At 37.1% G+C, this 25,048-nt stretch overlaps 1 pseudogene; it reads right to left on the reverse strand.

Moving 5' to 3' along the window:
* Positions 1-23,656: 23,656 nt before the first annotated feature.
* On the reverse strand, positions 23,657-24,821 carry LOC105882639 (sideroflexin-1 pseudogene; annotated as a pseudogene).
* Positions 24,822-25,048: the final 227 nt, after the last annotated feature.

Below are 25,048 nucleotides of genomic sequence, written 5' to 3' on the forward strand. Positions count from 1 at the left end.
GGATCCATTTTATGAAACTTGAAAAGGAGATCCACTCTTATGAAATTAAATTTGAGCAGAAATCTGAAGGTAATGGATATATACCAAATGAAATGTACAAGCACTAAGACCTTAATGTGGGACTAAATAGACTTGGCAAGTTTGATTAGCAGCAATGAGGCCAGAGTGGTTGGGCCAAAATGAGTGAGAGCAAAAGTGCTTTGCAAAATGAAATCATATATAAAATCTGCAAGCTGACCTTCTAAGCCTTTGGCAGATCTATGGGCATTATTCTACATAAAATTGAGAACCATGGTGAGAACTTAGCAAAACACTAACACATCACCTAATTTTTAGCAGAATTACTATGTCTTTGTTTAGAGAATTACTTCTAAAGAAGGCAAGAATGACATGTAGGGGAAAGGCCACGAGGTTATTGCAATTGTCTAGGTGAGAATTCATGGCACTTTCGTTCTGCTTAGTTGCTCATACAAGGCAGGGAAAATAATCAGAATTAGGATACAATTCAAAATTGGAGGAGGGAGGACTTTCTGAGAGGAGCTCTAAGGTTTGGAAGTATGGGATTTCAATTTTCTCATGTGGAAAAGAGAGGAATAGGTTTGTAGTGAAAAGCCAACAGTTTTGCTTAGAACGTATCAAATGTAAGATGACTATTATATATGCAAATGGAAATCAAAAGCATATTTAGACATAAGTATCTGAAATTCAGGAGAAATTTTGGACATAATAACACAAATTACTGAGTGTGCCAAGAATAACTCAGTTATTTAAAGTATTTGAAGCTTTGAAACCTAATGGAATCATAATTCTGTTTAGTATTGGGTGTGTATTTTATAGATCTTCTTTCATCAAAACTCTCCTGTTTTCTTATTCTATTCTGGCACCCTAAGCTCTTACTATTTATTAAGTCATTTATGTGGTATTTCAAAACCTTCTCATACACATAATAATACGTAAAAAAATATATAATCACATGTACTGGGAAATAGTCCTCTCGCTTTAAGGAGATTTTATATGTAAACATTTCTCAGTCTATAACATGACACACAACTTCCCATATGCTCCAACTATATAAAGTTTTCATAATAATCCATGGTATGCACTAACCATCATTTGTGAATGTATTCAATTATTTATTAAATTGATATAAAATACCTTTCCACTACAAAACTTGAATACATCTGTATGTGCACATATACATACATGTGTACTTATAAGCATATATATATATATATTATTTCAGTATATTATGGGGGTACAGATTTTAAGGTTTCAATAAATGCCCTTTCCCCCCTCACCCCACAAGTCTGATTCTCCAGAATGACCATCCAACAGATGGTGCACATGTCACTCATTATGTATATATATACCCGCCCCCCTCCCCCCTCCCCAATACCCTGTAACAGTAGTACCTATGTGTCCACTTAGGTGCTACTCAACTAATACCAGTTTGCTGGTGAGTATATGTGACCATTTTTTCATATGTTTGTTGGCCATTCTTCTGTCTTCTTTAGAAAAGTTTCTGTTCAAGTCCTTTGCCCACTTTTTAATAGGGTTATTTGATTTTTTCTTACTGATTTTCGTGAGTTATAAGTATATTCTAGTTATCAGCCCTTTATCGGATACGTAGGATGCAAAAATTTTCTCCCATTCTGTAGGTTGTCTGGTTACTTTCATGACTGTTTCTTTGGCTGTGCAGAAGCTTTTTAGTTTGTTCATGTCCCATTTATTTATTTTTGATGCTGCTTTGATTGCCTTTGGGGACTTCTTCATAAACTCTTTGCCTAGGCCAATGTCTAGGAGAGTGTTTCCAACATTTTCCTCTAGAATTCTAATGGTTTCATACCTTAGGTTTAAGTCTGTTATCCAGCGTGAGTTGATTTTTGTGAGAGGTGAAAGGTGTGGGTCCTGTTTTAGCCTTCTACAAGTGGCTATCCAGTTTTCCCAGCACCATTTATTGAAAAGGGATTATTTTCTCCAGTGTATGTTTTTGTCTGCTTTGTCAAATATTAGATGGCTATTTGAGGATGGTTTTATATCAGGATTCTCAGATCTGTTCCACTGGTCAATAATCCTATTTTTGTGCCAATACCAGATTGTATTAATTACAACAGCTTTCTAGTATAGTTTGATATCTGGCATATTAATACCTCCCATTTTGTTTTTACCTCCTTGGTTAAGTATATTCCTAGGTACTTTAATTTCTTTGTTGCTATTGTGAAGGGTACTGAGACTTTATTTTGGTTCTCGATTTGTATGTTGTTGGCGTATACGAATGCCTCTGATTACTGTGTATTCATTTTGTATCCTGAGAATTTGCTAAATTCATTTATCAGTTACAGGAGTTTCCTGGTTGAATCTTCGGGGTTTTCTAAATATAATATCATATCATCAGCAAACAGTGAAAGTTTGATCTCTTCTGCCCCTATTTGGATACCTTTAATTCCACATTCCTGTCTGATTGCTGTAACCAGGACTTCCAACACTATATTGAATAGAAGTGGAGATAGTGGGCAGCCTTGTCTGGTTCCAGTTCTAAGTGGGAATGCTTTCAGTTTTTCCCCATTCGGTATGATGTTGGCTATGGGTCTGTCATATATGGCTTGTATCATTTTTAGGTATGTCCCTTCTATGCCTATTTTCTTAAGTGTTTGTATCATGAAAGGGTGTTGAATTTTGTCAAAAGCTTTTTCTGGATCTATTGAGAATTTCATGTGGTCTTTGTTTTTACTTCTGTTTATGTGGTGAATTGCATTTATAGATTTGTGTATGTTGAACCATCCCTGCATCCCTGGAATGAAGCCCACTTGATAATGATGGATTATTTTTTTGATAAGCGTCTGGATTCGGTTAGCTAAGATTTTGTTGAAAATTTTTGCATCTATATTCATTAGGGATATTGGTCTGTAGTTTTCTTTTTTTGTTGGATTCTTTCCTGGTTTTGGTATGAGAGTATTATTCGCTTCATAAAAGGTGTCAGGGAGGTTTCCGTTCTTCCCCATGTTGTGGAATAGTTTCTGCAAGATAGGTACTAGTTCTTCTTTGTAAGTGTGGTAAAATTCGGTTGTGAAGCCATCTGGACCGGGACTTTTCTTTTTAGGGAGATTTTTAATTGCTGTTTCTATTTCAGCTGTTGAAATTAGTCTGTTCAGGGAATCTATTTCTTCCTGGTTGAGCCTAGGGAGGCTGTGTGTTTCTAGAAATTTGTCCATTTCCTCCATATTTTCCAGTTTGTGTGAATAAAGATTTTTGTACTATTCATAAATTATATCTTGTATCTCTTTGGGATCAGTTGTGATATCTCCTTTTTTGTTCCTGATGGAGCTTATTAGAGATTTCTCTTTTCTGCTTTTTGTTAGCTTAGCCAGTGGCATTTCAATTTTGTTTATTTTTTCAAAGAACCAACTTTTTGTTTTGTTAATCTCCTGAATAGCTTCCCTGTTTTCAATTTCATTTAGTTCTGATTTGATCTTATTGATTTCACTCCTTCTGCTGGGTTTGAGGTTGGTCTGTTCTTCTTTTTCCAGCTCTTTGAGTGGTTTCATTAGATTGTCTATTTGTGATCTTTTTGACTTTTGGTTATAGGCATTTATGGAGATAAACTTTCCTCTCAGAACTGCTTTAGCTGTGTCCCAGAGGACTTGATAACTTGTCTCTCCATTGTCATTTTCTTCATAGAATTTTTTTATTTCCGTCTTGATTTCTTCATTTATGAAGTAATCATTTAGCAGGAGGTTGTTTAATTTCCACGTTTTTGTGTAGAAATGTGAGTTTCTGTTAGGGTTGATTTCTAGTTTTATTCCACTGTGATCTGAGAAGATACATGGTATGATTTCTATTTTTTTAAATTTCTTGAGGTTTCCTTTATATCCTAGGATATGATCAATCTTAGAGAATGTCCCGTGTGCTGATGAGAAGAACGTATATTCAGTGGATTTGGGGTAGAATGTCCTGTAAATGTCAGTCAGACCCAATTGTTTTAGAGTTTTGTTTAAGTCCATTATTTCTTTATTAATTTTCTGTTTGGAGGATCTGTCTCCTGCCGTCAGTGGGGTGTTGAAATCTCCAGTGATTATGGAGTTGCTATTAATCCATTTGCTTAGATCCAGTATGGTTTGCTTTATTAAACTGGGTGCACCTAAGTTGGGTGTATATATATTTAAAATTGTTAACTCTTCTTGTTGAACTGCGCCCTTCACCATTATATAATGACCCTCTTTGTCTTTCACTACTTTTGTTAGTTTAAAAACTAAATCTTCTGAAATTAGAACTGCCACGCCAGCCTTCTTTTGGCTTCCACTTGCCTGGAATACTGATCTCCACCCTTTTACTTTTAGTCTATATGCATCCTTGCAGGTTAGATGTGTTTCCTGAAGACAGCATATACTTGCACTGTATTTTCTTATCCATTCAGCCAGCCTATGTCTCTTGAGTGGAGAGTTTAAGCCATTCACGTTTATTGAGAGAACTGATAGGTAAGGTAGATTACTTTTCATTCTGTTGGGTTGGATGTTGTTGCTTTGATTTCTCTCTTGATCCATAGAGATATCTGGCCTTTAATCTTTGGGTGTTGGTTTTTGGTTTTTTTTTGTTTTTTATTCGTGAGTTTCTATTATGGTGTTTCATGTGTAACACTGTTTTGAGTACTTCTTGTAGGGCTGGTCTTGTCTTGGTGAATTCTCTGAGGCTTTGCTTGTCTGGGAATGTCTTTATTTCTCCTTCATACATGAAGCTTAGTATTGCAGGGAATAAGATTCTAGGCTGGGCATTGTTTTGTTTCAGAAGAGTGAGGGTGGGGCCCCAGTCTCCCCTTGCTTGTAAAGTCTCATTAGAAAAGTCTGGTGTTATTTGTAATGGCTTTCTCTTGTAGGTTACTTGCTTCTTTCTTCTTACAGCTCTTAGAAGGGTCTCTTTAGTTGATATTTTGGTCAGTCTGATGACTGCATGACGTGACGTCTTCCTGTTTGCATTGAATCTCCCAGGGGTCCTCTGGGCTTCTTGAACTTGTATATCGAGATTTTGAGCAAGGCCTGGGAAGTTTTCCTCTAGTATATCTTCAAAAAGCTTGTCCAGCCCTTGAGTGTTGTCTTCTTCCCCTTCTGCTAACCCTATGACCCTCACGTTAGGTTTTATCACATAATCCCACAGGTCTGGTAGGCTTTGCTATTTTCTCTTGTTTCTCTGCTCTTTCTCTGTGACTGATTTATTTAATTGGAAGGTGTTATCTTCAATCTCTGAGGTTCTTTCTTCTGTTTGATCTACCCTGTTCTTGAGACTTTCCACAGTATTTTGTAATTCCCTTAGTTGATTCTTCATCTCCAGGACTTCAGTTAAAGTTTTCTTCACTGTGTCGATCTCTTTAGTGAACCTTTGTTCCATATCCCTGAGGCTTTTTGTGTTTTCTTTGTGTTGGTTATTGAGTTGTTTTGCAGGTTGGTGAGTGTTCTTATGATCCACATTCGAAATTCCTCTTCTGTCATTTCAGTTGCCAGATTTTGGTTGTTGTCTGTTTCTAAGGGGCTGGTGCTCCTCTTTGGGGGTGTGTTTTCCATTTGTTTCTTCATATTTCCGGAGTTCCTTCGCTGATTTCTTCCCATTTTGCTCAGTTGTTGTTTCTTTCCTTTAGGTTTTCGTTTGTATTCACACGTCTTGTTTAGTTTCTGAGCCAGTAGGAGGAGTTGCTTTCTGGTGGCAGCCGTTGCTGGGGTGGTGTCTGCAGGTCTCTCTACCCGCTGGGGAGCCAGCAGTCTGAGATGTAGTGGAGGGAAAACAGCCAGTTACCCTACCCTTCCTGCTGGTCTCCGGGCTGTTCCGGCAGCCTCTCGTCTTCTGTCTCCTTAATTACACAGGTGGAAATAGATGGCAGGAACAGGAGCAGTTCCTATCTCAGCTCTACCCCCAAGGCGGGGCTAGAAACTTTGGAACTGAAGGCCCAGCCCCAAGTCACCAGAGTGTGTGGGTCGTAATGTCCCTCTGACTTGTATTCACCAAAGGCTGCTTCCTACTAGCTAGACCCTGCCCAGGCAAACTCCAGGGTCTGGACACCAAACGCAGAAGACCTGTGCAGATAGAGACTGGCCTGAAGCCGGCAGGCCTGTATCCAATCCCACGGAATCCCGTCTTCTGTCCCTTTAATTGCACAGGTGGAGATAAGCGGTAGGAATGGGAACAATTCCTATCTCAGTTCTGCCCCCAAGGCGGGGACAGAGACTTTGGAGCCAAAGGCTCAGCCACAAGACACTGGAGCGTGGTGGATGTAAAGTCTCTCTGCCTTATAGCCACTAAGGGCAGTCTCCCACGAGGCTCAGCCCTCCCCAGGCAGGCTCCGCACTCTGGACACAGAGTGCAGGAGACCTGTGCAGGGAGAGACTGACCAGAGGCAGGCAGGCAGTCAATGGGACCCACCTATCCCTGCCTTTTGTCTCTTTAATTACCCAGGTGGAGATAAGGGGCAGGAATGAGAACAGTTCCTATCTCGGCTCCGCCCCCAAGGCGGGGATACAAACATTGGAGCCAAAGGCCTAGCCCCAAATCCCCGGATGTGTGGGTCGTAAAATATCTCTGCCTTATAACCATTGACGGCTGCCTCCTGCAAGGCCCAGCTCTGCCCAGGCGGGCTCCACACCCTAGGCACAGCACGCGGGAGACCTGTGCAGGAAGAGACTGACCAAAAGCAGGAAGGCAGGCAGTCAATGGGACCCACCTTTCCCTGTCTTTTGTCTCTTTAATTACCCAGGTGGAGATAAGTGGCAGGAATGAGAACAGTTTCTATCTCAGCTCCTCCACCAAGGCTGGGACAGAGACTTTGGAGCCCAGGGCGGGCCTCTGGGTCGCAGGAGAGTGTGGAAGGCAATATTTCTCTGCCTTAAATCCGCCAAAGGCAATCTCCCCTGTAGCACTGCCCCGTCCAGGCAGGGTCCACTCTCTGAGCACAGAGACAGTGCCGCTTGTGCAGCAAGTGACGGTCCAATATCAAATTGGTGGAGCAGTGGCACGTACCAGCGCTTTCTCTGCACCTTCTCTCCAAACCCCGAGCCCAAGTCAGCACCGGAATGCCGAGTCAGCGCTGGAATGCAGGGGCAGGAGCGGTGCCGGAGAGGCAGTGGGAGGGGGGTCTTAATGGATCGAGGAGTCTAACTTTGCGCACTCTGACCTCTCAGTGCTATCCCAAACCTCCTCTATGTCCAAAGTCAAAGCCTCCTTCTATGTAAACTCCCCTTAACCTTGATCTGGGAGTGTTCTGCAGGGAGATGCTCGAGTGGGCTCTGGTTCCTGCTACGCAGAGAGCGGTTGCTGCGCTTGGACCCTCCCCCACCTTAAACTGCGGCAGCTGTGTGCTCTGGCAAACTCAGAGCATCCCCTGCTCTAGTCTCCTCTCCACACGGCTTAGTCCCGCGCTGCCACTTCTCACCAACTTCAGGCACCTCCCGGCCTACATGAAAGTGGAGCTCGGTGTAGGAGGGGGTGTTTCTCAGCACCGGGTAGTGCTGGCGCCACTGCCCGCTGGCAGCGGCTTAAACCGCACCTTGCTCCCTCCCTGATGTGTGCCTCCGAATCCCTGAGTTTTGCGGAAGAATGATCGGTTCACCTTTGCTTTAGGCTGCAAATGGTCTTATCCCTCCGATTCCTGGTGGATGTCTGCAGGCTTGCAAAGCTGGTCTCGTGGAAGTGCAGATCGCTCGAGTGTGGCTATCTGCCCTCTTCACTTTTCGCTCTGGGAGCAGAGAGCCAGGAGGGCACCCCTACTCCGCCATTTTTTTCCCTATATTTTTTATATTACATATTTTTAGACTGTTCTATAAGAAAACTATATAATGTTTTACATTTCTAGCATTGATCTATGAAATTACCCTTCTCTATTTCATCCCTGTCTTTACCAACAATAGTTCTTTTTGCTAGTTTTATTTTTTCCCCATTACTCTTCTCATTGTGTAGTTATAACCCATTGTTGCTCTAATTATGAATTTCTTTATCTACTCAAGAGATTTTAGTTTTTTGAATTTCCCTAATATATAGAACAATTTCTTAGATATATTATGTATTCCTTATATATTAGTTGACTGACTGTCACTTGAACACCCTGTGTCTTTTAATCTCCTTTTGTATTGCTCACTGTAAATTTCTCTGGCTCTACTTTGCTGAAGTGTTCACTAGCTCTATTGGTGTTTCCTTATTACTTACAACCAGTGAATGTTCAAAGCACAAAGTTCACTCCAAGTACAGTTTTTAGCAATTGATTCAGACAGTGGAATTATTGAGTTTTTGCTGCTTGTTTTTCAAATCCCAAGAATGGCTTGAAATTCACTTCTATCATTCTACCTTGAGCATTGTCCTATAGCATAAAAGCTATTCTTTTTCATTTCTTTTTATGGGTGGCAGGAAAGGGGACAGTAGGCTGTAATAGTAGTGATTTTCATAAATATTATATATTACTTCCAATGTAATATATTCTTTGACACATTAGTTCAGATGAATTGCTCTTTAAACACATGTGTGCTTTAAGCCATGAGGAAACACAGATTAACGGTTATACGCTTGGACAATGGATAAAACAGACACATATTTTGGTTCAGCGTATGTGCAACCTGAAGGAACACATAGACAACTTTCTGGCATATGGTAGAGCCCACTATATAACAATAGTAACAGTAATAACAACAATAACATGAACTACAATAACAACAACTACAAGTTAACTATAGAAAACCAGAAGAAAACTATAGAAATTCAGAAAGGGCAGAATAATACATCCCTATTTTATATGATGTTAAATATTATGAACAACTTCATGATTTCGTTGGTAAGAGATGAAACATGTTTATCAAGAAAATTTCTTCATGAATGATGATGCTTTGGTTGGCTTCATATATTTCTTATGTAACTGATTAAAATGTGATTTCACTGAAATTTTGCAGTCATTTTAGTCATTTAAATTATTAGTGTTCTAGCTATAACATTCTCTAAAGCCTGGTTAGCAATTGCAATACTTACTTGCTTTTTATAGATGAGAAAATGACCCAATGATTTCCTGTCTCAAACGGTCACAAATCTGTCAAGAATTCAAGGCCTAACCCATAAATATAATGTCTCACAATGCTTGGAAAATATTTGTTATTTTATTGGTGACATATAAAATATCATTGATAGTGGTAGAGACTTTTATATTCCTGTAAAGCCTTAGGAAAAAAACACTTTATTTTGCCAGATTACAATGCTGATACTTTGCTTTTAAAGCCAATTATTTCACATATGATTTGATGTTGCTCTAACCCATATTTCCAAAGCTTGTTTAATTTTGTGTTTAATTAAATAATTCCATAATTATGAAAAATTTTGACCAGAAAAAATGTTTATCTTTCCATACCAAGATTTTTCTTCAAGCATTTACACGTTTCATAATTTATTGACCTTTGTATTTACCTCAAACCTATGTCAATGACAAAATTTTCATCTCTTGGCTTTAGGGTCTAAATTACTTGCATATTGTGGAATCCTAAAGAGAAAGGTTATCATCATAATATTGACCTTTGTATTATTTCTACAAATAATGACTTCAGTGGACAATAGGTTTACAGCTATTACAGGTGCAGGTGTGGGTTGAAACACATTGACATAAATAATTTACTAGAAACTCCTCTTACTGGTAGATGGTAAAATAGGATCCTCCAGTAATTATGGCCCTGTGGAAACATCAATTTAAACACTACCCACACAAGAAAATACCATCACATGACCTAAGTAAATCAGGTGAGGAATCACAGTATCTGATTTCATTCAGCAAAAATTTTAATAAAAGACACAATGAAGAGGAGTAGGAAGAATAGTCTCTTATTACTTACACCACCCCTTCCCCAAGCCCAAGTAGTGCAGCATGGAGAGGGACTCCATCTGCTTGAGGGAAGGAGAAGGAAGTATGAGTGGTACTTTTCCTGGGAACCCCATACTAGCCCCACCACAGTAAAACACAGCACTGGAAGCATCCCTGTGGTCTTTGAATCTAGGTTTGTGCCCATGGATGGGGTTTCCAGATTTTCCCTGGTGGAATAAAGGTCCTGGGATGAACTTCAGCCCCAGTTCCCCTCACTATCAAATGAGTAAAGTGACCTTAAGGCCCACATACATTTTATCAGCAGGAAGGCCACAGCAGCCAGGGGCCTTGGGTGAATTTTGATGCTGTGCTGGTCTGGGAGTCAATGGTTTCAGGTTTATCTTAGCACAGCATCAGCTATGGCAGCCATGAGATTGTCCACATCAGTCTTCCAAACTCAGGCAGCATATAGCAGAGAAAGAGATTCCTTCTACCTGGGAGAAGAAGAGGGAAGTAAGTAAGAAAATTTACCTATGAACTCAGGGAATATTCCCTGGCCTTTCCTAGGTACATCTGGGCCAGAAGCTAGGAATCTGTGAGAGAGTTATAGTGAACTTTGGATGAGAGTGCCCTCTATTTCTATTATGGCTGTAGTTATCACAGACTTGAGAACCAAATAGCCAGTTCTTATTGAATTACTGGAAGGTCCTCTGAAGAAAGATGGGTAAATAGACTAGATGATGAACACTGGAATATATACCTAATTCTTCAATGCCTAGGCATTAACATATGTCTAAGAGCATTCAAGGAAATATGATCTCATCAAATGGAGTAAATAAAGTGCCAGTGACCAACCTTGGAGGGATGGTGATGTATGATCTCTCAAACTGGCAATTCAAAATACCTGCTTTGAGGAAACACAGCAAACTTCAAGACAACACACAGAAACTATTCAGAAATTTATCAGAGAAATTTAACAAAGAGATGAAAATAGTTTAAAAAATATATGGAGCTAAAAATACAATGAATGAACTGAAGAATGCATTAGAGGGTCTCAATAGGAGAATTGAATAAGCAAAGGGAAAAAAATCAGTGAGCTTAAAAACAGGCAGATTCATTGTTCATATTTAACCCAAATTTGACTACTCTAAGGCATATAATTACTACATTCCAAGAACAAAGGACAAAGAAGATTCTATAAGCATCCACAGAAATGAAATAAATAATATATAAAGGAACTATGATAAGCATGGCATCAGACTTCCCAATGAAAACCATACAAACCAGAAGAGAATGGTATCACATATTCAAAGCATTGAAGAAAAAAAAAATTCAGGAATACTATATTCAGTGAAGTCATTGTTCAGAGATGAAATAGAGATACAGATTTTCTCAGAGAAACAAAGCTGAGGGATTCATCACCATCAGACCTGTATTACAAAAATTGCCAAAGATTTTTTTCAATCTGAAAGAAAAGGGCACAAAAATTTAACAACAAAACAGCTAAAGGTATAGAACTCACTGGTAAATTTAACTATTAATATATTAACAAATTCAGAATATTCTAATACTGTAATTTTGCTTTAGAAACCAGTCATCTCTTTACTATCAAGACTAAAAGACAAAATTATTCAAAATAATAGTAAGCACAGCAATCTATTAAGATAGGCAATATATAAAGATGTAAATTGAGACATCAAAAAGTCAACATGTGCAGGAAATGTAGTTAAAATATAGAATTTCTTAAGTTTTTTGTTCCTTTTCTTTTTTTGTGATTAAAGTTAGGTTTTCATAGTTTTTTTAAAACTAGCTATAACTATAAGATGATTTTATAAATCCCATGCTAACCATAAAGTCAAAATCTATAGTAGATACACTAAAAATAAAAAGCAAGGAATGAAAACATATTATTAAAGCAAATCATTTAACTACAAAAGAAGAACGAAAGAAAGAAAGAAAGAAAGAAAGAAAGAAAGAAAGAAAGAAAGAAAGAAAGAAGTTACAAAATAACCAGAAAATGAGTAACAGTATGGTAGTAGTAATCCCTTACTTGTCAATAATATTCTTAAATGCAGAACTAAATTTTCCAAAAATAAAATAAAATAAAATTGCTGAATAGATTTTTTAAAGATTCCATTATTTGCTGCCCACAAGCAACACATTTTACCTATAAAGACATTCATAGACTGAAAGCAAAAGGATAGAAAAGTACATTCTATACAAAGAGATGGAAAAAGACATTCTATACAAATAGAAATTAAAAAAACAGAATAGGAATAGCTATACTTACATCAGAAAAATAGACTTTAAATAAAAATAGTAATAAAATAAAAAGAAAGCCATTATATAATGATAAAGGGGTCAAAGTAGGTGAATATAACAACTATAAATATATATGCAACCAACACTGGAGCATCTAAATATATAAAACAAATAATAGCAAATCTTAAAGGAGAAACTGACAGCAAAACAATAGTTGTTTTGCAAAACCCCACTTTCAACAACCGACAGATCATTCAGACAGACAATCAAGAAAGAAATGTTGGACTTAAACTGCAGTCTAGACCAAGTGAACCTATCATACATTTATAGGTTATTATATCCAATAGCTGCAGAATACACATTTTTCTCAACAGCACATGAGAAATTATTTAGGATAGATGAAATATTAGGCCACAAAACAAGTCTCAAAAAATTTCTAAAAATTGAAATTATATCAAATTCTTTTAAGACCACAATGGAATAAAACTAGAAAGGAATAATAGGATGAACTTTGAAAACTGTAAAAAAAAAAAAAAAGTGGAAATTAAACAACGTATTCATTACCAATGGATCAATGAAAAAAATTAACAAAAAATTTAAAAATTTCTTGAGAAAAATAAAAACAGAAAGACAAAATACCAAAGCCTAAGGGATACAACAAAAGCAGTTCTAAGAAAGAATTTTACAGTAATGAATGCCTACATCAAAAAAGAAAAAGAAAAAAAAGAAAAGAAAAAGTAAAAAGATCTCAAATAAACAACCTAATGTTACACCTCAAGAAATCAGAAAAACAAGGTCAATCTAAATTTAAAACTAGTAAAAGGAAAAGAAATAATAAACATCAGAGCAGAAATATATGAAGCCTGTAAAAACAATAATAAGATTTAAAAAATAAGGACTATTTTTTTGAAAACATAAACAAAATGGAAAGCATTTAGCTATACTAAATAGAAAAAGAGAGAAGACTCAAATAAAATAAAAAGAAAAGGAGACATTACCACTGATATCACAGAAATATAAAGGATTAATAGAGACTATTACAGTTGACTATATACCAACAATTTGGAAAACCTGGAAGAAATACATAAATTCCTGGACACAAATACTTAACAAAGATTTAATTATGAAGAAATAGAAAACCCTAACAGGTCAATAATAAGTAACAAGATTGAATCAGTAATAAAAAGTCTCACATCCAAGAAAACCCAAGATCTAATGGCTTCATTGCTGACTTCTACCATATATTTAAATAAAAAATAATACCAATTCTACTGAAACTGTTATAGAAATTGAAGAGGAAGGCATATTTCTGAACTCATTCTAAGAAGCTAGCATTACCTGATATCAAAACCAAACAAGGACACACACACAAACATACGGAAAAAATACATAGGGGAAATGCTTCGTGACATTGGATTGGGCAATACTTTTTTAGATAAGATCTCAAAGTCAAAAGCAAAAAAAGTAAAAATAGACAAATGGGAATAAATAAGATTAAAAGGCTTCTGTACAGCAAAAGAAACAATAAATAAAGAGACAGCCTGTAGAATTGGAAAAGGTATTTTCAAACTCTCAATCTGACACGGGATTAATATCCAGAATATATAAGGAACTGAACTCAAAAACAATAATAATATTATTAACAACAGTAATAATAATAATCTGGTTTAAAAATGGGCAGAAGACAAGAATAGACATCTCTTGAAAGACGACATGAAAATGGCCAACAGGAATATGATAAAAACTATGATATAAAAAAGAAGAAAAAAGCCCAAATGACTAATGATCAGGGAAACACAAATGAAAACCACAGTGAGAATCACCTTACCCTAGTTAGAACGGATATTATCAAAAAGTCAAAAAATAACAAATGATGATGAGAATGAAGAGAAAGGGAAAATCTTATACACTGTAAGTGAAAATGTATAGTAGTAATTATGGACAGCGTGCAGTTTCTCAAAATATTAGAAATGGAGCTATCATATGATCCAGAAATCTCATTACTAGGTATATCCAAAGGAATGAAATCAGTATGTTAAAGAGATAGCTAAACTCCCATGTTTATTGAAATGCTATTCACAACTACAAAGATATGAGGTCAATCTAAGTGCTCATTTGCAGATGAATAAAGAAATTTTAATGCATATACACAATGGAATATTGTTCAGCCATGAAACAAAATGTAATCTTGTCATTTGCAGCAACATGGATGAACCTGGAGGACATTATGTTGAATGCAACAAGCCAGGCACAGAAAGACAAATACCACACACTATCCCTCATATGTGAAATCTAAAACCATTGATCTCATAGAAGTAGAGAGTAGAATGGTGATTACCAGAGGCTAGGGAGTGTAGCAGGGAGGGAGAAAGTGAAAGGTTGGTCAATGGGTATAAATTTATAGTTAGAAATTAAGAATAAGTTTTGCTGTTCTATGACTTAGCAGGGTAACTATAACTAACAATAATGTATTGCCTATTTCAACATAGCTATAAGAGAGTATTATGAATGTCATCACCACAGAAAAATGATAAATGTTTAAAGTGATAAATATGCCAAACCCTGATGTGATCATTATACAAAATATACATGTATTAAAATATTGTACTCTACTCCATAACTGTAGAAAATTATTAGGTGACAATTATAAATAAAAATCAAACATAAGATATAAAAATAAAAAATATAATTTACTCGATGGAGACTTAAGATTCCAGTTGTCAGGGAAAGTAAAAATCTTGTCTAGCCATTTGAGGTATATATACCTACTAAGAATATCTGAGTTTTATACATTAATGTTACTATAAAATTCTCGCTTAATTTGGCAATAAAACAACTAATATAGACCAAAGTGATTTTCAAAATATTAAAAAGGAAAATTTCTGTAATTCAGATAGTCTGTATAATTATTCTTTGTTTCCTAAATTGTTCTTTTATCCTCTATGCTGTTTTTAACATTAGACTATTTAGAAATGCCATCTGTTTGCCTATATGCTTTCTTAATTTCAGTTTCCTCCTTTTCATGGTTTTTATTTCTCTTTGTTTCAAATACAATACTCTGTTACTGCATGCTAGAGTTCATTAATTTTATTTCTAATTTCTGGGTTCTTACTCCCATTTGGAATAACTATTTATGATAAATCTTGGTAGGCAGCTTGCCCTCATTCTCTGCTTTTGTTAGATTGAGTGCAGTCTTGACCAATGATAGATGAAGTCTTTTGGATTCTGACTTTGATTCCTTACGTACAATAAGCTGTTTTCTGCATTTCTGTTTTTTCATATTTGTGCTATTCCTGAGCTGCGAAACCATTCATCGTGGCCTACAGATTCCATTATCATCAGAATCAGGCTACATTTTTCCTCTGAGGCTTCTCATTGAACGCCCCACTCAAGAGGATCCATCTGTGGTGCTTTTTTGCCCTTTATCACAACAATGATTACACATCTTGCAGTTAATCTCTTTCATCTGCCTTGTACCATCTCAATGTAGGCTCCTGTGAACAAGTATCTCCTCAGAAAATGCCTTCCCTAAATAACCATTGCCAGTAGTCCTCTCCTGCTACCTCTACTCATTCTGTATGTAGCACATTATCCCTGTTTATTTTGTCATCTCCATAGCATATATTATTTTATTAAATGGTGTTTTCTTATTATGTATATTCTTCTTTATTACTTGCTTCTCTATAATTAAAAAAAATAAGGGGGGCTTCTTATGATAAAGACTTTTCCTGTGCTTTTTGTTCCCAACACAACACTTCTGGGTTTTGAAGAATATTTATTGAACAAATGAAAAAATGAATTAATGCAAAAACTATCACTAAGTCAGTAGGTCATCCTAATCTCCTTAAGCAAATTAACTAATAATAACATTAAATACTATTTATGGCTTGGAAAACTTGACATAATTAATTAATACAAAATGATGTTTTTCAATCTTATATAACTCTACTTAGGAATATTTGGTCTATTTGTGTGATATTTCTTAATTGCAATGTAATTTCAAATCCATTGAAAAAAATCAGATCTTGATTACTTTGATTTTGTCTTAAATAATCAGGGCATTTAATTGATAATGCAAAAATATAAAACCTATAAACTGAAGATAATTTATGTGTAATAGTACCATGCATTAGTTTTGCACTTTGGAAACTGCTTTTGGTACTTATTTTTGTGATTCTGTAAGGCACCTATAGCAAACATTATTATCCCAACTACCTTACACTGTTAACTGTTTAAGAATGGCTATTTAATCTGAATTTGCATTCCAGGTTACTACCAAATTGTGAAATATATCTTCAGCAGCCCAACACCATCCATATCTTATGGAAAAGCAATACTCATTTCCTTTAGGAAAATTATTCAGTCTCCATGTTTTGAAGTTCTATGGTCTCAGTGAAAGTCTCATTCTTTAGCACCTTTGTGCCTATAGATTTAAATTAAAATGATTTTATTTTCCTTCTAAGAAATTGATTAATCCAGTAGAGATAAACAATTTTGACATGAGGCAAAATATGGTTTTAAACAACAGTAGGTCTTAATCCAATTGTTTTAGGAATATTTCTATTCTAAGCTCTAAATGTGTTTGCTGACTGTCTTGATTTCTCTCTTAAATTGTTAAGGTTTTCATGAAAGCTAACAAGAGACTTCATAATGCAGACAAATGTTACAATTTAATTTTATATTTAAAACCAAAATTGCCCCAGGCTTCATATTTTCAATATGATTTTCTGCAGAAACCACTTTTTTTAGGATCTAGACATATTCACTCCTAAAAGTTTACTCTTTAAAGCTACCTTTCCTAGGGTTCTTTATATCACAACAAATATTAAAGCCAATAAAATATTTTGGTGGGTAACAAAGCACATATAGATTAGAATTTGGATGGTGCAGATCTTAGTATGTTATTTTGTCTATAATGAGGACTATGTCAGAACAACGGGCAGTTTCTGTCCATTAACAGCTGTTGTCTATTAGCATGGATCATAATCCTCTCTTCTAAAATATGTCCCCTTGGTTTATAAAATGTGCTATACTGGACTTTAATCCTCCTCTTTACTATGCCCTCTTGTGCCATTTTCTCTAAAATCAACTTTCTTTTTTTTTTCCTATAAATTTAGTTTCAGTAGCTTTTAATCCACACTGTCATTCTTTAGGAATAATATCAATATACTTGTCTTACACGTTTTTGGTGCAAATGCTTCATGCACTTCTCAGTTCTGCTCTTTTACTAGAGAATAAATTCCATATATACATATAATTTCTGTGATAGTATAGTAACTCATTCCGTGATTTTAATAGCTTCTTCTCAGGTGATAGATTTAGGCAAAGGGATTGTACCAGAGGCATTATGCAGAGAATGAAGAGTCCCACCATCTAGAAGACTGTAGTATCCCATTGTGATCATCCGCCACTCCTTAACAAAATTTTACTGCCTTCAACCACCTAGACATAATCTTGAGAATGCAGATTTTATAGAATCACATGATTTGGTCAGCATGCAATTACGTGATACAATTTGGTTTCTGAAATTATTTAATATTTTCCAAATCATAATAAACAGCATACTGGACTGCCTCTTAGACAGGCATCTACCTTTCTTGATACAGTCTACATTTTGATGTAAAATAAATATCTCAGGTACACCTTATTTTGGCCTTTTTTTTTTTTTTTTTTTTTTTTGCAGCATTGCTTCTTACAAAGTTCTGAAGCAAGCATTCCCAAAATAGAGTGACTAGTGCATACTTTACTCAGTAAAGGAATCTGCATAATGACAAGAAAACTGTGTGTTGTGTTAGGAATGGAAGATTTATTTGATGTAAGACTAATGAAAGGAAAGCTTTTGATATTGTTCCCTGTGGTATCTACATTATGTAAAGCAGTACTTGTCACAAATAAGTCATTTAAGGTATTTGCTAAGTGAGTGAATGAGTGGTTAATTAATGAAATTCATTTTCCAATATTTGTCATTTTCCACTATGCTGATTAGTCAGTCCTTTTTATCTTATTGCAATTTCTAAACCATCCTCTTTAAAGGAGTAAAATGAGATAATCTGATTCTCAAAGACCAATACCTTTTCTAGTTGTGAAGGACCTGATTTATGTAAATCCTTGTCACAACCCCATATCAGTGCCAGTCTCTATGTATTATGATAGGGTTGTGTGGAACCCACCTGTTACAGACTTCAGTTTCAGAAACCTTTATGTCTGCACCTATTTCTCATGGAAGCTTTTCATCAAAGATTACATTCCTTATTAGTGAATGAGAATTACTAATTATAAAGAAAATTTCAAAGCTTTGACTCAAGTAGAGTAGCTTCTCAATGATATTGATTGGAATAATTTCAACTGAATATGAAATCTATTTCAAGTAATTAGGTATTAAAAAATGCTTCAACTGGCCCATAAGGTAAAAGTTTTTATTGTCCCACCATGAACCAGTGCTAAATGTAGTGGTACAAGAATTATTCAACTCCATTGTTCAGTCCCAGCACATGAAAGTTTTATTTCTAACCTACAATATTAGTGTGGTTATATAGCTATCATTATAGTGGTTGATATGCTAATTGAGTGACTATATTTTTCCCATGAAGAAACCCTTTATATCATTTATGGTCTTACCAACAGGATCTTTAAACCCACTGGAATACCCAGAAAATTAAATGTTTATAACAAAAGACTGTCATTAGTAGAGCTCTCCTTAAAGAATTAAAAATCCATATTCACCTATTACCAAAAACCATTTATATACTGACATTGACATTGCACCCAAAGAATACTTTAGTCTTTCCTCAAATCAGGGAAAAGTGCCATTTTCCCTAATTTTTAACTCAATCCACAGGGGGAAAAAATCCAGCTATGCTAATGTTTATCTAGTTTTTAGCCAATTTCATTAGAAAAAAGAACTACTAAAACATATATAGTGGTATCTCATTATTGATTTAATTTGCATGACCTCCATAACTAATATTGAGCATCTTCTTTTAACTCAGGTAACTATTTTGTAGTGGGAAAGCTAGTATGGTAAGCTTGTGTCAATGGTAAGTATGTGTTTTATGCAAAGTTTTATATTTTATGCAAATATTTTACATTCCCATCAGCAATATATGAATTTCAGTTGCACTATTTTGTGTGCAGCACTTATTACAGTCAGTCCACTTAATTTAATCAGGCTAGTAGCTATGCATTGGTATCTTATTGGTGACTTAATTTACATGATTTTTATAACTAGTGTTCTTGGGAATGTTTTATGTATATATTTGCCCATTCATATATCTTCATTAGTGAGTTGTATATTCAAATTATTTTCCCAGTTTTAAAAATAGTGGGTTTTTTTTTTATATGCTATATGATTTTATTGACATAAGGCCCTAGAAAAGTAACAATGAGTCTACGGTGAACAGAAATTGATTTTCTAAGAATGGAGATAAGGACAGAAGGAAGAAGGAGTACAAAGGAGACAAGAATACTTTGGGACAGGATGGATGTGTTCATTATCTTGATAGTGCTGAGGGTTTCACAACTGCATATATATATGCCAAAACTCATAAAGTTTACATTTTAATATATACAATGTATTGTGTATCAATTGTATTTAAATAAAGTTAAAATATTTAAAACACTTGCTTTCAACTATTAATATTTTTATGTTGAAAAATATAAAATTAAAGCAAAAGTACAGTAAATCCTTTCTGTCCATTATGTGAATATATGCTGATTATTTATTTATTTATTTTTATCTCAAATTCTGTGGGTAAAAATATTGTTAGGGTTACATATCTTGTCCCTGCCCCCCTCCCACCCACCACCCACCAGAGCTTCAAGCGTGTCCAGTCTCCAAGTGGTGGGCTCTGCACCCACCATGAAAGTGCGTACCCTTCCCCTTCTCCCCCCTTCCACCTCTTCACCTCCCATTAACAATTTTTTTTTTTTAGACATTTTGGTTACAGTGTGTTTCTTTGCCTCTCCTTGAAAAGAGATAGAGGTAATCCTTTCCCCCCTACAATGCTCATCACATCCTTAAGATGTGGGTCTCCCCCCCATCCCTGTTGAACACTACAATCTTTTGAGCACCTTAGTTTTAGTCTGTCAGTACCAATTTGATGGCGAGTAGATGTGTAGTCCATTTTCCAGGTCTTGTGTCGTCTCGCTTTGTATTACAGGCTTAAGCTTAATCTAAGATAGCATAAACGGTGCTAGTTAACTATCATTTCTTAGGATTGAGTAATAGTCCATTGTGAGTATATATCACATTTTAGTTATCCATTCATGAATTAACAGGCATCTGGGTAGTTTCCATGACCGTGCAATAGTGAATTGTGCTGCCATAAACATTCAGGTGCAGATGTCTTTATAATAGAGTGACTTATGTTCTTTTGGGTAGATGCCCAACAATGCTATTGCTGGGTCGAAGTGTATTTCTATTTCTAGTTGTTTGAGATATCTCCAAATTCTTTTCCACAAAGGTTGCACTAATTTGCAGTCCCACCAGCAGTGTAAGAGTGTTCCTGTCTCTCTGCATCCTCGTCAGCATTTCTTGTTTTGGGATTTCTTTTTTTTTTTTTTTTTGAGACAGAGTCTCACTTTGTTGCCCAGGCTAGAGTGAGTGCCATGGCGTCAGCCTAGCTCACAGCAACCTCAAACTCCTGGGCTCAAGCGATCCTCCTGCCTCAGCCTCCCGAGTAGCTGGGATTACAGGCATGTGCCACCATGCCCGGCTAATTTTTTCTATATATATTAGTTGGCCAATTAATTTCTTTCTATTTATAGTAGAGACGGGGTCTCGCTCTTGCTCAGGCTGGTTTTGAACTCCTGACCTTGAGCAATCCACCCGCCTCGGCCTCCCAGAGTGCTAGGATTACAGGCGTGAGCCACCGTGCCCGGCCCGTTTTGGGATTTCTTGATACAGGCCATTCTCACTGGGGGTAGGTGGTATCTCACTGTGGTTTGGGTTTGCATTTCTCTAATGATTAGAGATGTTGAATATTTTTTTATATGTTTGCAGGCCATTCTGTCTTCTTTGGAGAAGTTTCTGTTCATTTCCATTGCCCACTTCTTGACAGGGTTGTTTGATTTTTTCTTGTTTATTCTTTTAAGTTCTAGATAGATTCTTGTTATTAGACCTTTATAGGGAGTGTAAAGAGCGAATATTTTCTCCCATTCTGTGGGTTGTCTATTTGCCCTAATGATCATTTCCTTGGCAGTGCAGAAACTTTTTAATTTGATCAGATCCCATTTGTTTATTTTTGCTGTGGTGGTGATTGCCTTGGGGGTCTTCCTCATAAATTCTTTGTCTAGACCAATATCTGATAGGGGTTTCCCAACATCTTCTTCTAGGATTCTTTTTTTTTTTTTCATTCTGAGTTTATTTAACATTTCATCTAGTTGAAATGAGATAATACATTGACCCCAACACTGGCAAGACACTGTGCTAATACTGAAATAAAACTGCCAGTCAGTAAATAGTCACATCATAATTCTTTATGCCACGCCAACAGAAACATTGATACCTATTTACCTTTACAAGCTTATTGCACTTCATGTGGATTTTTTTTTTTCCTCCAGAAAAGGTATTTCTACAAGATCAGCAAGGATTGCTAATCTTGGTTCATTTGTTCTTTTTTTTTTTTATAAACCATGACTAAACTATACAGTCAATATTTCTATATAAAAGCATTAAGAGGCTGAAGAGTCAAAAAAACAATGTTTTTAAGAAGACACATTTCTAAGTTCATTGTCACAACCACTCCACTGTACGGCTATGCTTTGCTCACATCTTCCTGGCGTGTGCAAGGTTTCAGGGAGCTCATCCATCTGCCTGCCAGCTGCTCACTTTTTGCTGAAGGCTCCACCCATTCCGACACGGAGCTACAGACTAGCCAGGGTGGGGACTTCAAAGACGAGCTGGGGTTAAGTGCCCTTCAAGCACCTCGTGGAGATCTGCCCTGAATTTCAGCCTTTTACCACTTTTTTAAAGAGAAGCACTGAGGGCAACAGAATCCTCTCTTGGGAATGTCATGGAGAAGCCATTTGCTTCAACCAGTTTAAGACAGAAAATCCAAACGAGAAGATTCTGGTGGCCTCAGGGAAGGTTCCGGGTGGCCAAAGCTTCAGATTCCATGAATCCTTTCCGAGAAAAGAGAAACGCAGACACAAGGCACATTTTTTCTTTATGAGGAATTCCAGTCTGGTCACATTGTCAGGGAAAAAGAAAAAAAAAAATCTGTCAAACCTAAATGGTCTCTATATTTCACTTGCAAATTTCTGAATTATAACGAACTCCACTCAGTGAAACAACTGCCTTGTACAGCCGTTACTCTGCCGGGGATTGGTCCAGGACGCCCCTGGGATACCAATATCCAAGGATGCTCAAGTTTCTGATATAAAAGGGCATAGTATTTGCATATAACCTAGGCACATCCTCTAGTATACTTTAAGTCATCTCTACAGGACTTATAATACATAAAACAATGCAAGTGCCATATAAATGGTTGTTACACTATATTGGTTTTTAAATTTGTATTCTTTTTCATTGTTATATTACTTTTTATTGTTTGTTTTTAAATATTTTCAATCTGCAGTTGGTTGGATTCATGAATGTGGAACCCGCAGATACAGAGGGCTGACTGTATATATCGTTAAACATCTACAGACTTGCAACATAATCTCTGTTAATTAAATATATGATCTGTGCAATGACTATGGCCATTGTAAACAGTGGTACATGGTTTCGTTATTTTCAAAGAGGGTGGAATGTAATACACACAATATTCAAGTAAAATTCACTGGGACTGACTTCTACACATATTATCTCTGTGCCTCTCTGAAAAGCCAAAGAGATCTATCTATATGGGTGACAAGGAAGAACACGCAGGTAACTAGAACTGTGTGGTCTCACTTCTTAAAAAAAAATCTGACAAATCAGATCCGGTCCACTCATACGGCACTGGTATTAAATATACTTCCAAAATTTGACATTTGTACATTTCAGTTATTTGATTATTTGATGTAAATAACTGAATATAAAAGTCAATAACTGCAAGGTAAGATTAACATCTTTATGCAAATGTAAAACAATAAATTTAAAAACCAGCCAAGGATATCCACCCACGATATATAAGGAGGGAAGGCATGTTGCACTGGCCCACAAACTGCACCTTTTGGAAGGGTTATGAGGAGCTTTTACCCTACAAATTCCCAAACTCCATCATCTATCTTGGGTCTTTGCCCAAATTGGAAGCAAAATGCCCTTAATAGGTTAGGGTAAGATTTTATAGGTTAGCTTCAGAGCTTTTTTGTATTTTCCCAACACACTGCTGAGATTTCCTGGATTTCAGACGAAAATAAGATGAAAATCTAGTATTTTAAACAGGTTCCCTTTCACTTAATCAATAAACATTTACTGAGCATACACTGAGCACCTAGTCTATGTCTAGCAATGCCTTTTTAAAACCATGGGTGAGGACTGGGACATTGTCTTTGAAAAACAAATTACTATAAAAGCTACAGGAAGGGTATTTCTGCATATCATGGCATGATCCAAACGGAAGGAAACCAACAGGTGTCGGGCACCTGACCCGCACCAGGTGCTGTGTTCTAAGTAGCAGCTTTATTCTAAAAGGCCGATGTGGATCTTTAAAAGGTATCTGTCACTGGGAGAAGCCAGGTGGGACAGGACCATCCTCCCTGCACGGCGACACCAGGCTTGCAGACGGCAGGGGCTGCCGCAGAGGTTCCCTTCGCCTTTACAACCCCTTGTTGAAGTACCCGCGACGCAGTTCGGGGTGAGCCTCCTGGATCTCAGCTTGCAGCTCAGCCTCCAGGCTTGTCACAGACATGGAACTTTTCTGAGGAAACAGAGCACAACACAGGGGCGTAGCAAACACCAAACAGAAGCCAACCAATCCAACTTGAATAGGCGCACTCATCCACGGGAACCTCTTCAAAAAGGCCTTCTTTTCCAGAGTGTTCATAAGAAACGGAGGGATGGCCATGCCCGGGGCTGCCATGAGGATCCTGGAGACCACCACCTGAGCAATGGCTTGCTGCGCAGCGTTGGCCGATTCCCCCACGCGGTTCCCGTTGTCGTCCGTGACCGGAATGCCAACTCTGAGCTCCCTTTGCCTCATTAGTGGAATATTAATGCAATTAGCAGCACCTACGGCAGCAAAGGGAACAAAACGTCCGATCAGTGGTGAGACGTGCTTGGTTAGGGCGTTAAGACCTAGAGCCGTCGCTACAGCACCAGTTGTGGCAGACACATAAGCCGTTCCCAGTTCCTTCACGGTGAGGGGGCGTCTCCACTCCTGTTGGTGCAGTTGACCACCGCGTTGAAGGACTGGTTGACCCACTGCCAGAACACCACCGCCGGCGCCGTCCTATAAAAAGTCATCATGCAACCTGTGATGGTCATGTTCATTGGCACCTGAGCTGACATTCTTCCTATCAAAATCATCTTTTCACCGGTATCAGGATGAAAAGCTGAATCGTAGATGTACTTTGCTCTCCATAATTCATTTTCCGTAAGACCTGGAGGAACAATTCCTTGCCTGTAATCATGTACTGTTTTTCTTGCATTCTCTAGTTGTTCGTTTGTTAGCAGAATATTTCTAGGGTCAGTTACGGTGAAGAAGTGATTGGCTCGTCTGGCAAAGCTGCTTTGATCCAGCGAGGCTCTCTGATGTCGATGTTTGGTGGCAATTCTCCAGACATCGTCCTGATGCTCCCCGGCCGCCCGCGCCCCGCTGGTCCCGCTCGCGCCCCGGGAAGCGCCTCTCCCACCACCCTTCTGGGATTCTTAAAGTTTCATGCCTTAGGTTTAGGTCTGTTATCCATCTTGAGTGAATTTTTGTGAGGGGTGAAAGGTTGGGGTCCTGATTTGCTCTTCTGCATATTGCTAACCAGTTTTCCCAGCACCATTTATTGAAGAGAGAATCTTTTCCCCATAGTATATTTTTGTCTGCTTTATCAAAGATTAGGTTA

This window comes from Microcebus murinus, chromosome 11 (assembly GCF_040939455.1).
Source record: "Microcebus murinus isolate Inina chromosome 11, M.murinus_Inina_mat1.0, whole genome shotgun sequence".
Lineage (NCBI taxonomy): Eukaryota > Metazoa > Chordata > Mammalia > Primates > Cheirogaleidae > Microcebus > Microcebus murinus.